The following is a 16,893-nucleotide window of genomic DNA, read 5'->3' as shown; positions in this document are numbered from 1 at the left end:
CCAAAAGACCGCAGGCTGGATTTTGCCAATGGGGAGCTTTTGGAGGCGGGACTCCCACTTGTTGGGTTTTAGTCCTGTCTCCATCAACTTCTGGCCAACCCACGCTATTTTCCCTTGATTGACCTTGTTAAGCCCGCCCAGCGGGTTTAGCAGACCAATTAAGGGAAAGCCAGTTACAGAGAACGTCAATGTATGACGTTTCATCTGTCAAAAATTTTTGACAGATGAATTGTCATCGTTTGACAGCTCTGTGAAGCTGTCAAACACTGACATTCTCTGTAGTTTGATGAGTTCTTGAATTCAAGACTCATCAAACCTCTTTATTTAGCAGAAATTAGATGGTTGCTGCATTGGAGAATGCAGCAGCCATCTGTCACCTCAGCAGTGGAGGTGCGAGACTCGCCACATCCCCAACTCTTGAAGCCTGCAGGAGAAACAAAGGTAAGCATACTTTTAGTAACACTTTCCACTTACCTCACATACTCACTTCTCCACACTTGCACCCATCACAGGCAGTTAAGTGGCACTAATCCCCTTCCCGCCTCCAAGGAGATGGGACCCGGTATGGGTTGGCTACCCGCCTCCTGGCAAGAGGGCACGGAGGTGGTTTGGGGGCGGGTGCCCAACCTGATTCTGCCATTTTCCCGGCAATCCCCGCCTCCATACCTGCCTCCCAAGGGCGGGCAAGATTGCGCCCAGCATCTCTGACAGTGCAGCACTCCTTCAGTACTGCACTGGAGTACCAGCCTAAATTATATGCTCAAGTCTTTGGAGTGAGGCTTGAACTCACAACCTTCTGACTCAGAAGGGAGAGCGCTACCACTGAGCCCAGGCGGACACTTAATTTTTTTAAACACAAAATGCTCTGCGCATGCACGGATTGAAACATTTAAAATTTGTTCAGCCCAGTTATGGGAGCTTGCACTCTCCTCTACACAACCATTGCTCAAGAGCCCTCTACCTCAGTATGATGATTTGTCAATGGTATCATCCTATTATTAAGCCCTGCCCCTTGTCCAGTGCCCCACCCCTTGCAAAAGATGGCAGCCTTACCAAACACACCCAGCCATATTAACCTCACTTCAAAAGCTATTGCTAGCCAAAGGCAGTTTGGAAGCAAATACTGTGTACAATTCCCTTTTAAATTAAGTTCCCCTCCAACGATGACATAAATCAAGAGTGCCGACTGCAACCTATATTTGCATTTACATGACAGGACACAAACGTTATATTGTTATTGGATTCTACATGTAGCCTGAAAGTATAAACAATGTTTGATTTGATAGTAAGTCTATATTTATCTCCCTCTATAATGTTTGGGACTATATTTGTTAGAATACGCTCACCCTTTCAAAGAGGCTGTTCCATATTGCAAGATAAATGCTGAGTGGCTTCCAAATACTGCACTAATTAAATGTTGGTCATTATTGCCATTTTGGGGTTTCTAGGTCACCAGCTGGAGTTCATTGTCAAGAAATTCCCAATAACAATGCCCCATTAGAGTAATTAAAATGTATTGTATATCCTGTACCAAACTTGTATGCGAATTAGGCCAACAAATACCAAAAGAGCACAAACACAGAACATTCCAATATCTGAATTTGAAAGGATGTCATTAGCTTGTATTGAAACACACTACACTAGGCCAACATTAGCACGAGGGATTGTGAGGAGTACCCAAGGTTAGCCATTAACAAAGAGTGTGGTGCTCATAGTTAATGAATATCCTGAAGTAGGAACAGTTTTCTTCGGCACAGTTTCACTCCCTGCTGATTTATGAGAAAGTTAACATATGGGAAGGGTGCGGAGGGGGGATTCTGAATTCTGAAAGGCAGCAATGCAACTGATCCATTAATAAGCTGCACAAAACAGCCTGCACGCCCACCCCCCACCTCCCCGCCCTCCCCCCCACCCCCCCATTCGCACCCCCTCACCCCCCGCCCCCCCACTCGCACCCCGTCAACCCCACCCCCTCACCCCCCCGCCCCCCCAACTCCCACCCCCTCACTCGCACTGCCTCACCTCCACCCCTCACCTCCCCCACTCCCTCACCCCCCTGCACCCCCTCACCCCCCCACTCGCACCCCCTCACCCCCCCACTCGCACCCCCTCACCCCCCCACTCGCACCCCCTCACCTCCCCCCACTCGCACCCCCTCACCCCCCCCACTCGCACCCCCTCACCCCCCCCACTCGCACCCCCTCACCTCCCCCCACTCGCACCCCCTCACCCCCCCCACTCGCACCCCCTCACCCCCCCCACTCGCACCTCCTCACCCCCCCACTCGCACCCAATCACCCTCCCACCCCTTCACCCACCCCGCACCCCCGCCCCCTCACATTTCCACAGGGCTAAAAATAGTGGTTTGTGAGGCAAAATTGACTTATAGAACTTGTGTAATGACCTTTCCCTGCCTTAATTTTTGCTTTTGTGTATGTTATTTATTGCAGGCGGTTCTAAAATAAGTAGTTTCTGGATTGGTCATGTATCTCTTCAATTTCTCCATCGCCTCCAAAGGGAAGTGTTTTTAAAATAAAGGTAGTTTTGTAAATTTACATTGAGCTATAAAAAAACAACTTTAAAATACAGACCTACACAACTCATCTTTGCTTTATTTGTACTTTTAAAACACCAAAATCACATCAGCCAGAATAGAGTAGCATTTTTTCCTGAAATTGGCGCTAGTTTTGTGCCTGTAAATGACACTTGTTTGCAGAAGGAGGGGGAACGGGATTTCTCATCATACATTTGATCATTAAAGTGTTAAAGTACCATCAGCAGAAGATTAATATTAGATTTACCCACTTTCATCGACGAGCAAAAAGGATAGTTAATTTGTTAAACGAAAACATTATCCCTTAAACAAAACAAAAAAATCATTGTAAAAAACTGAAACTCATGGAAATCTTAACACTAAACACAGACATTTGATCTTCAGAACACCCCCACCTAATCTGTCAGGTGGTGGCTTTTACCAGCCACCTCAGGGTATCTCTCCCCACTCCCACCATCTTTACAGTGACACCTGGATTAACACAATGGGCAGTCTGCAACCTAATATCTCATTGTTTCCCAGTCTCTGCTACCATTGTTACCTGAGCGGCCCAGAAGGTACTCTCCAATTTTCCCTCTTTCTCTGGCCTTTCTACTCAAGTTTCTCAACAGCAAGTCACTGCATTTCTAAGTAATCCACTGCATGTGAAACATTTTGGGAGGTTTCTCAGGGATTGAGATAGGCTGCTACACCAGGTTAAGTCAGTCCTCCTGGGTAGGTTTTGGAAGCCAGCCACACTGGGGAATTGTAGAATGAACTGGTCGACTACTACGATGGCACAGCACGCCAACGCACCTAGACTGTGCTACTCCATTAGTCAACGGCGAGTAGTTTAGCGAGGGATCCTTTAATATATATTTGATAATATCTCGAGGCTGTAACAATGATGTTCAGTCGTCACTCACTGCACCATTTTACAAAATGTACACTTTTCTATCGGAAATATTGTGGACATCGAGCTTAATCCAAACTCTTCTCTGGCGTTTTAAATTTAAAAAATAAACGCTTGCGCACATGCAAGTGGTCTTGTAGCTCACACCATTTATGAACTCTCTACACTTCACAGTTTACATGGTTTTAAAATTGCAGAGTAGATCTGTATTTATAGCACCCATGTGGTCGCTGAACTGTGGTCAGACGTTACATTTCTACACGAGGGAGCGCAACAGCTGGTTTACTCCTTATTCCAGCCTTTATTAAACACACACCATGAAATATTCATTATGTTTAAATGAAAGCACATTCCCTAAAGAAACAAGACTAGGTTTTGATTTGGGGATTATTTTTGCAGCAGTGATCGTACGGACAATGATTGTATTTCAGCATTTTCGCAGTTTAACAGACACACCCAGACAAGCTTGCTTAGGTGTAGTTCCATGGGAACCGGAAAGCCTACAGTAACTCACTCATGTCGCCATTCATCATGTGGGAGCCTTGACGGTAAGCATTAGCAGGCCATCCAAGCAGGTAACACAGCCAAGCCCAAACTTAATCTTCACCAAGAAACCGCGCGAGCACTTTTCCACTGAGCTGTTCCAAATGAATTGCTGATCTCCTCCATCCCGGCCAGGGTGCGGAAGCAGCTTCGAGCACCTCACCATCACTCCCGCAGAGGCCCGCTCACTCAGCACAGACCAGCGATTGACCCATGGACCTTCCTGATCTGTGTGGCTGCATACAGTCCTGGGGTGGTAAATATGCACAGCAAGCCACTGGAAGAAGCAGGCGTTTGACTTCAATTCCTCACATCAAATGCAAAAATAGGTGGTTTGGTCGAGAATGGACTCAAAATCCTACTCCTTTTAGAGCTCAGTAATAAGTGTGCAATTTTTACGCCATTTAATCCATTTCAAAACGCGTGTTATAGTTAGAAGAATGAATGAACATTCTGGTTATACAAATTTTAATTTCTAATTAAACAATGTCTGATCAGCTTCACTCCTGGGAGTAAAGCCATGTAAACAAAGGCGAGGCTTCCATTCAACATTCGCTATCTACTGGGAGAAATAAAACCACCTCAGGTTCAATTTAAACAATCTCCTAAAGCATCCAATTGATTCCCTGTCAGTAACCCAGCTTGCTAATATAGTGCATGCCGGTCAGGAGGTCACAGTTGGGAATAAGATTAAATTTGCAGCATCAGGGCGAGTCCCTAAAGTATTTTGCTTTTAATACAATTAATCTATATTCTGTGTCTGTTTTATATTAGCTAAAATCCTCACTTCTTGATGGGAAACTGCAGCATTTAACAGAAAAGGGACAGTGCTGGAAGGATATAGTTGTTAAATGTTGCAAACAAAACTCAGACATAGCAGATCAAAGTAAACAGTATTAAAAAAAGTGAAAACAGTTAATGGGCAAATAATCTTCAACAGACTTTCATAGGGTGAATACACTCAATGCGAGTTAAAGTAAATATATCTAGTACTTTGAACATTGGGTTCTCTCCCCTAGACATGCCCATGGATTTCAATTCCCTCCCGAAAGAAAACTTGTTTCAGATATCCTCTCTGAGGACCTGTTCCATAGAACCCTGCAAGTATATGAGGTGAAGTTAAAAAGGAAAGTTGTATTACTATGATGATGGCTGTAGGCATCCATGGTGGCGATGCAGTGTTGTCGCTAGATGTCTGAATATCCAGCTGTTAATTCAATTCAATTTTTATTTGCCATATGTAACCAGTACAAGTACAAGTACAATGGAATGCTTACTCCCCGTAGGGACGCGTCAGCTATTCATACAGCGCCGTGTTCAGAAAGTCAATACAATGGCTTCCAGTGGCAGTGGGAGCACGATGTCCCTCAGCCGCTCCGTCCTCCTCATCACCGCGGCCTCCTCCTCACTGTTGCCGGCTCCAAGTGGTGGCCTGCTTTCCCGCTCATGATCCGACCTCTGGCTGCCATGCCCGGCTCCCCTCCTCCCAGTCAGACTGCGAGCTTCCCGCCATGGAGCTGCCGGCCGACGTGCTGCAGCAGGACGTCGTGGCTGCTGCTGCTGCTCGTTGCGCTGCGCTGCATCCGCCTGACTCGCCGAACACATCGTTGGGATGTGAATGCTCCGGTCACCGCGGCCTCCTCCTCAACGCCGCCGGCTCCACGGTCCGACGGACCGGGGCCTGCTTCTCCCTCTCACAGTTCGGCCTCTGGCCGCCATGCTCAGCTCCCCTCCTCCCAGTCGGAATGCCTTCCCGCCGAGGAGCTGCTGGCCGATGTGCTTCAGCAGGTCGTCGTGGCTGCTGCTGCTGCTTGCCGCACTGCGCTGCCTCTGCCCGACTCGCCGAACACTTCGCTCCGGTTGTGGGAGCGAGCGGCGAGAGCTGGCCGCCCGAAGCAGGGAGAGCGCGCTCAGCACCGGACCGTCTCGGCCGCCATCTTGACTTTTAAGCCAGAAGCCAGGGTAATATATCTTCCCAATCAGTGATTGCATGATTCAAAAGATGAGCTGGAGAACCTGAATCTTCACTGACAACCTACCACAATCAAAATGATTGGCTTTGCAGCAACTATTTTTGTTATTTGTAATGAGGAAAATGAAATAATTATAATCGTGAATCATAACATCTCTCCCAAACAAAGCATGAGCCATAATTCCCAACTAGAACGAGAGCATTCTGTGGACAACTGTAGTGCACATCAGACAGCCTCATTTTGTAAAATAATGAAATCAATATTGGCACAATTAAATACATTTAAAATTGCCTTCTACCAGATCAAGGCGGGAAAGTCGCACCATTTTAATTGGCCCCCAACCCCCTCTGCCAGGTGGGAAGTGTGACCCCTCGGTGTTAGTGCACAAGTGCCCAGTTCCACACCATCTGTTCAATAAAAGTTTCCAGCGGGAAATTGAACACAACCTTTGTTTTCAACCACCGAGATTGCCAAACGCAGCAAAATTAGATCAGGCACGAGATAGTAATTTCGTATTATGGACTCCCCTATACTGAGCAGACCTCTAGAAGCCATTTTAATGACCTTTACTTGTGCATCACTGGAACCGTATCCATTTAAAAGATTAAGAGGCAGGGGAGACCCTGCTGACACTACAGTAATAACTAAAAGCCATCTTCCTAAGGCTTCCCTGTAAAGTACTGAAATTTATTAGAATTGGATATAAAACCTTCACAACCGTATTAAATATTAAGTTTAGGAGCACAGACATTTCATTTTCAGTAGCCACAAGAACTAACTGTCCACAATAAATCTTAAATTTATACCTGCAAGGCACTCTGAAAAATCTCATCGATCTACGCGCAGAAAAAAACTCATGACTAATAAAACTTGTTTGGCAGATTTAACATACATATTTCATACATAATACATGGACTGCTTTGTGGAATAGTAACAAAGCATTGCCCTAGATCATGACTGTTCTAAAAGAAATGTCAAGGTGAAAATTGGGGTAAGGATGACACACACAGGGTCACCTTAGCAACTAAAAGGACCATAATTCAGCACTTTTAGCCAATAAGTATGTATTTTACAGTCACTTGCCAAGACAGTTGGTGCATTAATCAATCGCACTTGAGAGGTGAACAAGTTGTAACATCTATTTGAGGTTCAAAGCTGAACTTTACTAGTTTTACCACAATACTGGGACATACTATAGCCTCTGAGGGGACATTTATTATTCAAATTTCAGCAACTACAGGATCACCACTGTAGTACTGGAAGTGCTTCTCCAATGGAACAGCTGCTGAGGTCAGTAATTTATAACTTCTTTTTTTTAAGATCTTTGTATTGTGCTGTGCACAATAACATCCATTTGGATAATTAAACTAATGCAACCATTAGCCAAATGGATGTAGTACCTTAAAAAGGAGGGGTATGGCTCAATAATTGTTGACGATAAGACATACTGCTAAACAAAATTAGAATTTACAATTGATAAGTTTTAAGCCAACTGTGGTGTCTATGGCATATGCACTGGCGTGGAAGATAGAATATTGTACGTCCATTGATTTATAGTACTGTACATCTCTAACCCACTTGTGACTCAAGACACAAGATAGGTTCAGGTGCCCCAATCAATTTAATCCTTCCAGAAAACCAACTTTACAGTGGCAAGCCGGAATCCATGGATTTACAGCTATTGATTATTCATGATGAGCTGTCACTGCTGAACAAAGCCAAATATCCTACACTCAATTAAAGAACATACAGCCGAGTGGTATATATTGTCACCATTACTGGTTAGAGTCAGTGTTCAAAATATAATTATTGTACCTATTCCAAATTCATATTTCCCACATCTTCGAGGAACAGGCATAACAGCACACTTTTGTGGGGAATGTGAAGCAACCCAGCGTAAAGGTACCATTTCCCAGCTATCTACTGCTCAGCCCTGCTTTTATTTCTGGTTAGTCCGGGTATATTCCATGTTTTCATGGATGCATGCACCCACATTTCATCAAAAGGTAGAGATAGAACAAGAATGCAGCCGTCAATATCCGAATTCCAACCTCCTTTCCTTGCAAGCTCAACTCTGGAGGATGGATCTGAAGGAGGACTTCAGATTCTCATGGGTCTGGAATGCAGGAAAGTTCTTCTGTTAGGCAAAGGATTCAAGGACTGGGTGGCAGAGGTTAAAGTTAAGGTCAGAAAAAAAATAGCAAATATAGGCAACATTTTGTTTTAGTAAGTGGGCGATAGAATGGAAGGAACACACTTCCAGCAGGGTGATGGAACAGAAAGCCATGGCAGGTTTTCCAAAAGGATTGGATGAATTCCTGTTAGTAAGTGCAGATCATAGAGATATTTGTTTCAGAATCATCAAGTAAGACACTTTTTTTTATATATATATTAAATTCATTCTTGGGATGTGGACATCGCTGGCAAGATTGGCATTTATTGCCCATCCCGAGTTGCCCTGAAGAAAGTCCTGATGGGAGGTGTGGAAGGTCAGGCAACTGGATAAAATATTACTATGTTCTATATTACTATGAGCCACACCTGTTGGCTCCCCACCCACCCCCCACCATGGGATCCACCTTGAAACACAGGTAATTTTTAAACTAACATTCCATTAATATATAACCCTAGTGTTCCCAGCCAATGCAAGCTGATTTTTCTTTTACTGGGATGACCAAGGGCTTTAGTGTCTCTCCTGAATACCGGATGAGAGTTCTGTCAGGTACGAAATTACAAAAGGCAGTTTTTCCCCCCGATAGCAGGAACTTTTGCTAGTACCACCAGATAAACCATCTAAATGTCAGGCTCAGATGCTTCAATGAAAGTGACCTGACCATCAACAACACTCGAGCAAAACTAGGAATCATAGATACAGGATAGTCACTAATAAATCCAATAAGGAATTCAGGAAAAACTTCTATACCCAGACAGTGGTTAGAATGTGGAACTTGCTACCATGTGGAGTCGTTGAGGCAAGTAGCATAGATGTATTTAAGAGGAAGCTAGATAAACACATGAGTGAGAAAGGAATGGAAGGACATGCTGATAGGGTTAGATGAAGTAGGGTGGGAGGAGGCTCGTGTGGAGCTGAAACACCAGCATAGACCAGTTGGGCCAAATGGCCTGTTTCTGTGCTGTAAATTCTATGTAATTGTTCCCAACGAAAAGAACCTAGATAATAAGCTCATCTGTCTTTATTACTCCATCGCCTTATTTGTATGGATCCACTGAATCTCAACCATATGAATGCAACTTGGGGAAAAAGTTGTCCTCTTCGGCAGTCCCTCGGAACTGAGGATGACTTGCTTCCACATTAAAAATGAGTTCTCAGGTGACTGATGAGTCCAATGCGGGACCTACAGTCTCTGTCACAGGTGGGGCAGACGGTGGTTGAAGGGACGGGTGGACGGGGTGCTTGGGTTGATGTGCGCTCTTTGCGCTTGGCTTTCGCTTGCTCCCGGCGAAGAGACTCGAGGTGTTCAGCGCCTTCCCGGATGCTTCTCCTCCACTTTGTGCGGTCTTGGGCCAGGGATTCTCAGGTGTCGGTGGGGATGTTACACTTTTCCAAAAGGAGGCTTTGAGGGTGTCCTTGAAGCGCTTCTTCTGCCCACCTGGGGCTCTCTTGCCGTGTCGGAACTCCGAGTTTAGCACTTGATTTGGGAGTCTTGTATCGGGCATGCGGACGATGTGGCCCATCCATCAGAGCTGATCGAGCATGGTCAAAGCTTCGATGCTGGCCTGAGCGAGAACACTGACGTTGGTGCACCTATCCTGCCAATGGATTTGCAGGTTCTTGCGGAGGCAGCGTTGGTGGTACCTCTCCAATGTTTTGAGGTGCCTGCTGTACGTGGTCCATGAATCTGAAGCATACAGGAGGGCGGGTATCACTACTGCTCTGCAGACCACGAGCTTGGTGCTGGGTTTGAGGTCCTGGTCTTCAAACACTCTCTTCCTCAGGTGACCGAAGGCTGCACTGGCACATTGAAGGCAGTGTTGGATTTCGTCATCGATGTCTGCCCTTGTTGACAGTAGGCTCCCGAGGTATGGAAAATGGTCCACATTGTCCAAGGCCTCGTCATGGATTTTGATAATCGGGGAGCAGTACTGTGTGGCGGGGGCAGGTTGGTAGAGGACCTTTGTCTTACGGATGTTTAGTGTAAGGCCCATGCTCTCGTATGCTTCGGTGAAGGTGTTGACGATAGTTTGGAGTTTGGCCTCAGAGTGTGCGCAGATGCAAGCATCGCCTGCATACTGTAATTTGATGACAGAGGATGGGACAACCTTGGATCTGGACTGGAGGTGACGGAGGTTGAAGAGTTTCCCGTTTGTTCTGTAGATTAGCTTCACACCAGCTGGGAGCTCACTGAGGGTGAGATGGAGCATTGCAGCCAGGAAGATCGAGAAGAGCATTGGTGCGATGACACAGCCTTACTTGACCCCAGTCCATACGTGAATTGGGTCTGTGGTGGATCCATTGGTCAGGATCACGGCTTGCATGTCGTTGTGAAGCAGGCAGAGGATGGTGACAAACTTTTGAGAGCAGCCGAATTTGAGGAGGACACTCCATAATCCCTTATGGTTGACGGTGTCAAAGACCTTTGTGAGGTCAAAGAAGGCCATGTACAGTGGTTTGTGCTATTCCCTGCAGTTCTCTTGTAGTTGATGCGCGGTGAAGATCATGCCCATTGTGCCCCTTAGTGGGTGGAATCCGCATTGAGACTCTGGGAGGAGCTCTTCAGCCACTGGGAGAAGGCGATTGAGGAGGATTCTTGTGATGACTTTCCCTGTGGCAGACAGCAGGGATACTCCTCTGTAATTACTGCAATCGGACTTGTCACCTTTCTTGAAGATGGTCACGATTACGGCGTCTCTGAGATCCCCTGGCAGGCTCTCCTCCTTCCAAATAAGAGAAATTAGTTCATGTATTCGCGCCAATAGTGCTTCTCCGCCATGTTTTAGCACCTTGGCGGGGATTCCATCTGCTCCTGAGGCCTTGTTGTTCTTCAGTTGTTGGATGGCCTTTTGAACCTCATTATGGGCTGTGGTTGTGCTGAGGTGGTGGCGGGTAGCATGCTGCGGGATGGAGTTGAGGACACTCGCGTCGAAGACAGAGGGGTCGATTTTCATTGACCCGTGGAGTCGGGATTAGAGGCATGTGGGGGGTTAAAGTCCCGAATTCGGGGGTCCTGACACCAACCTGCCCCCAACCCGCCTCCATGTAAGTTTCAAAGGAGGCGGGTACCTGCCCCACACTGGGACCCGCCTACCCGAGGCGGGAAGGGATTAGTGCCAATTAACTGCCTGTTAACAGATAGTTAACAGGCAGTTTTTAGCCTAATCCCTATATTTAAGCTTGAAGTGTGGGATTCCCGATGGCTCCAAACCATGCTAAGTTAGAGTCGTCGGGTTGAAGGACTTGGAGGGGTCGAGATGTCGGTGTTCAGGTGAGTGATGGGTGCATGAGTGCAAAGGTAAGTGTGTTTGGTGTGTGTAAAGTGTGTAAAGAAGTTTAAATTACCTGTACTGTACTTACCTTTTCAGCCTTACTTCCTCTAGGTTTCGGGAGTCCATCATCTCACCGGCACAGAAAGCAGAATGGCTGCGAACTGTCAAAAGTGACAGCCTGCAGCTTTCTGTGCAGGAGAGATTTCTAACTGAGTCTGTGTAGAAGGACTCAGGTTAGAAGTAAGACTGTCAGTGTTTGACAGCTTCAAACAACTGTGAAACACTGATATTTCATCTGTCAAAACGTCTTGACAGATGAAATTTCAGTCTGTGACGTCACCTGTTGCCGGGTGGCCCTTAATTGGCCTGCTGAACCCGCTGGGCGGGCTCAACAAGGTGAATGAAGTTAAAATTGCGTGGATTGGCCGCATCTTGATGGAGGCGGGACTACAACCCTGAAAGTTGTAGTCCCGCCTCCTTCCCGGCTTCTGAATGAAAATCACCCCCACCCCCGAGTCTTGGTTAAGGAGATCTTCCAAGTGCTCCTTCCAGCGGGCACTGACTGCCTCTCTGTCCTGAAAGTAGGATTGGAGGAGCAGCGGGGAGCAATTGTTCTGGATTGCGTAGAAATGAGTAACCAGTTGCAAGGTCAGCTGAAAATTATGTAATTTAGTACCAAATGATTATGCGCCAGTATAGTCGCATCACTAGACTTCAATGGAATCTAAAACATGCAAGTAAAAGGTTGAAGGAGCCAGTGACCTCTTTCACATTTTCTGGACATTAGACAATGTCCTGTGGCAATTCACAGCATGAGTCAAGACCAAGTGTAGCCCTCAAATGAAGTGAGGTTAGAGGTCAGGGGGATAATTGGAACAGGTGTTGCAGACTTAACTCGGTCACTGTTTTAAAGGCATACATTCTGTCCTTACTTTCATATTTCCACTATTCTAAATTCCTATGTTTATATTTATAAAGAAAACTGCCTTTCTAAACTTGGCATGCTGTAACTGCACCTTCCTGCTTCCTGCCTCCTGCCAGGGCTAATTTGTGGGTTAGCACTAGAAAATGACCATGAAAGCTGCTGGATTGCTGTAAAAACCCAACTGGCTCTCACTAACGTTCTTCATGGAAGGCAAATCGCCAATCCTGCCTTGTCTGGCCTACGTGTGATCTCAATGCCACACTGGGTGCTTAACTCTTAATGCGCTCAGGGCAATTAGAGATAGGAAATAAATACTGGTTTTCCAGTGTGGCCCACATCAAGAATATAAAAATGAAATTAAATATTTTTCTTTTAATATTTAAACCAAGGTGCAGAGCATTCTGAAGGGGGAGGGGGATCAGCCAGTTGTCGTGGTACATGTAGGTACCAACGATGTAGGTAAAAAGAGGGAGGAGGTCCTACAAGCTGAATTTAGGGAGTTAGGAGCTAAATTGAAAAGTAGGACCTCAAAGGTAGTAATCTCTGGATTGCTACCAGTGCCACGAGCTAATAAGTTTAGAGAGAGTAAGATAGATAAGCTAAATACGTGGCTTGAGCAGTGGTGCAAGGGAGAGGGATTTAAATTCTTGAGGCATTGGAACCAGTTCTTGGGGAGGAGTGACCTGTACCAAGGGGACGGTCTACACCTTAACTGTGAGGGAGCCGATGTCCTCGGGGTAATATTTTCTAGGGCGGTTCGGGAGGATTTAAACTAATTTGGCAGGGGGATGGGAACCTCGGTAGTGGAAAAGAGGGAAGTCATATGAAGTCAGAAATAGATGGTAGAAAGGTGAGAAGCAATAAGCAAAGGAGAGAAACACAAAGGGCCAAACTAATTCATAATGAGAGTGTGAAAAAAGCAAGCCTGAAGGCTTTGTATCTTAATGCTAGAAGCATTAGGAACAAGGTGGATGAATTAGTTGTGGAAATAGAGGTAAACAAGTATGATTTGATTGGGATTACAGAAACGTGGCTGCAGGGTGGGCAAGGCTGGGAACTTAACATCCAGGGATATACAATATTTAGGAAGGATCGGCAAAAAGGTAGGGGAGGTGGGGTAGCATTGCTGGTAAAGGAGGGGATTAATGCAATGGAAAGGAAGGATATTAACTCGGATGAAACGGAATCTGTATGGGTAGAAATGAGAAATAGCAAGGGGAGGAAAACGTTAGTGGGTGTGATATATAGGCCTCCAAATAGTAATATGGAGGTGAGGGAAGACATAAAAAGGGAAATTAGAGAAGCGTGCGATAAGAGCACAGCTGTCATCATGGGTGACTTTAATTTACATATTGATTGGACTACCCAAATTAGTAAAAATTCTGAGGAGGAGGAATTCCTGGAATGTTTTCGGGACGGTTATCTGGACCAATATGTCGAGGAGCCGACTCGAGATCAGGCCGTTTTAGACTGGGTATTGTGCAATGAGAAGGGACTTATCAGCAATCTTCTTGTACGAGGCCCCTTGGGTCAGAGCGACCATAATATGATCGAGCTCTCAGTCGAGATGGAGAGTGAGGAAATTGAATCAGAGACTAAGGTCCAGAACTTAAATAAAGGGAATTACGAGGGTATGAGACGGGAATTGGGTAAGATTGATTGGGTGGTGTTTCTGGGGGGATTGACAGTGGATAGACAATGGCAAGCATTCAAAGATAGAATGGAAGAATTCCAGAACATGTTTATACCGGTTTGGCATAAAAATAAACCTAAAAAGGTGACTCAACCGTGGATAACGAGGGAAATTAGGGACAGCATAAAATCAAAAAAAAGGGCATATCAACTGGCAAAAAAAAGCACCAGACCGGAAGATTGGGGGCAGTACAGGATACAGCAAAAGAGGACAAAGGGATTAATCAGGAAGGGGAAAATAGAATACGAAAGTAAACTTGCAGCAAACATAAAGACAGACTGCAAAAGCTTTTATCGGTATATCAGGAGGAAAAGACTGGTAAAATCCCAAGTCGGTCCCTTGCAGTCCGATTCGGGAGAATATATAATGGAGAATAAGGAAATGGCAGACCAATTAAACTCATACTTTGGTTCTGTATTCACAAAGGAGGACACAAATAACCTCCCAGGAATATCGGCAAACATAGGGACTAATGAGAGGGAGGAGCTGACAGAAATTAGTATCTCTAGGGATATGGTGTTGGGTAAGTTGAGGGGACTGAAGGCCGACAAATCCCCGGGGCCTGATAAACTACATCCTAGGGTACTTAAGGAGGTGGCCCTGGAGGTAGCAGATGCTCTAAGGATCATCTTCCGGAACTCCATTGACTCGGGAACAGTACCCGTGGATTGGAGGGTAGCTAATGTTACCCCAATATTTAAAAAGGGGGGTAGAGAGAAAGCAGGGAATTATAGACCAGTAAGCCTTACATCGGTTGTGGGCAAAATGCTAGAGTCCATTATTAAGGATAAAATAGCGGAGCACTTGACAAATGGGGAAAGGATCGGACAGAGTCAACATGGATTTACAAAGGGTAAATCGTGTTTGACTAATCTGCTGGAATTTTTTGAGGAAGTAACTGGTAAAATAGATGGGGGAGAGCCAGTGGATGTGGTGTACCTTGACTTCCAGAAAGCCTTCGATAAGGTTCCACACAAAAGATTATCATGCAAAATTAAGGCTCATGGAATTGGGGGCAAAGTATTAACGTGGATAGAGAACTGGCTGGCGGATAGAAAACAGAGAGTTGGAATAAACGGCTCGTTTTCGGAGTGGCAGGCAGTGACCAGCGGGGTGCCGCAAGGATCTGTCCTGGGACCCCAGCTGTTCACAATATATATAAATGATCTGGATCAGGGAATTGGATGCAATATTTCCAAATTCGCTGACGACACTAAACTAGGAGGAGGGGTGGGCTCTGATGAGGATGTCAGGAGGCTACAGTGCGATTTGGACAGGTTGGGGGAATGGGCGGATACGTGGCAGATGCACTATAATGTGGATAAATGCGAGGTTATCCACTTTGGGGGTAAAAACAGGAGGGTAGGTTATTATCTAAATGGCAATAGATTGGGAGATGGGGAAGTGCAGAGGGACCTGGGTGTTCTTGTGCACCAGTCACTGAAGGAGAGCATGCAGGTGCAACAGGTGATTAAGAAGGCAAATGGTATGTTGGCCTTCATATCAAGGGGGTTCGAGTATAGGAATAGGGATACCTTACTACAGCTGTACAAGGTGCTGGTGAGACCGCATCTGGAGTATTGTGTACAGTTTTGGTCGCCCCATCTGCGGAAGGATGTTCTTGCCATGGAAAGAGTGCAACGGCGATTCACCAGGCTGATACCTGGAATGGCGGGAATGACCTACGAAGAGAGATTAAATAGTTTGGGCTTGTACTCACTGGAGTTTAGAAGATTGAGAGGGGATCTCATCGAAACATATAAAATTATGGCAGGCCTGGACAGGCTGAATTCAGAGAGAATGTTTCCAATGGCCGGGGAGCACAGAACCAGGGGCCACAGTCTAAAAATAGCGGGCAAATCATTTAAAACAGAGATGAGGAAGAATTTCTTCACTCAAAGAGTGGTGAGCCTGTGGAATTCCCTGCCACAGAGGGCTGTGAAGGCTAATTCAATAAATATTTTCAAGAGAGAATTGGATATATTTCTGAAGGCTAAGGGGATTAAGGGTTACGGAGAAAAGGCGGGGACGGGGTACTGAACTGGTAAGATCAGCTATGATCTCAGACGAAGATCAGCCATGATCTCATTGAATGGCGGAGCAGGCTCGAAGGGCCGAATGGCCTACTCCTGTTCCTATCTCTATGTTTCTATGTTAATTTTTAACACCATGTTCAACATGAATCATTTTCTACAGTTTATGAATACAAGGAACAAAAAGGTGAAATTTAATTAAGGAAAGTATTTTTAATTTCATAAATGTTTTAATGAAACACATTTTAAAATCAATTGTACAGGGAACATTGAAAAGTTGGAAGTGATGAAAATGCAATGGGTGACTGCATGGTTCAAACAACATGTGAAACCTGTTGTCACAATTTAGAACAGTCTCCCGAATCTTGGGGTGAATCACAGGGTATTTATTTACAGGAAACTTTCTGGTATCCGGCACGGATGGGCCGACGTGTTGCCGGTTCATCAACAATTCCGGATAACCGAACGCTATAGTAAAAGATACGGAGCAAACCCTGTTGCAGCTTCAAAACAATCGGCACAAGTTGCAAGCGTCTCTGTAGCTTAGCAACAGCTTCAGCTACACCCTTGCACAGCAACAAATGGAGTAAAAAAAGTAATAAAAGTAAAAAAAAGTTACCTGAACCGACTCCTGAATTTTGCCGGTGGATAGAGCGTTCCGGTTATTTAGGGGCCGGTTAATCGAAAGTTTCCTGTACTGTGAACGTCAGGGTGATTTAATTCATTTTTGGGTCAATAATGCAGATGTTAATGGTCAGCACACTGAATGGCGTGAATACAGGACAATGTACATTAAAATATTAAACGATTGTAATCACTGCACTGCGCGTAAACG

At 45.5% G+C, this 16,893-nt stretch overlaps 1 protein-coding gene across 1 annotated transcript in view; it reads right to left on the bottom strand.

The window, feature by feature from the left end:
• The window catches only part of itga3b (integrin, alpha 3b), a 213,534-nt gene that overhangs the window by 103,987 nt on the left and 92,654 nt on the right, over positions 1-16,893 (bottom strand). The window lies entirely within an intron of this gene.

This window comes from Somniosus microcephalus, chromosome 24 (genome assembly GCF_052327205.1).
Source record: "Somniosus microcephalus isolate GS21.2 chromosome 24, FLI_Smic_1.0, whole genome shotgun sequence".
NCBI lineage: Eukaryota > Metazoa > Chordata > Chondrichthyes > Squaliformes > Somniosidae > Somniosus > Somniosus microcephalus.
Note: the sequence above shows the minus strand (reverse complement) of the source record. Positions and strands in the feature narration are given on the sequence as shown.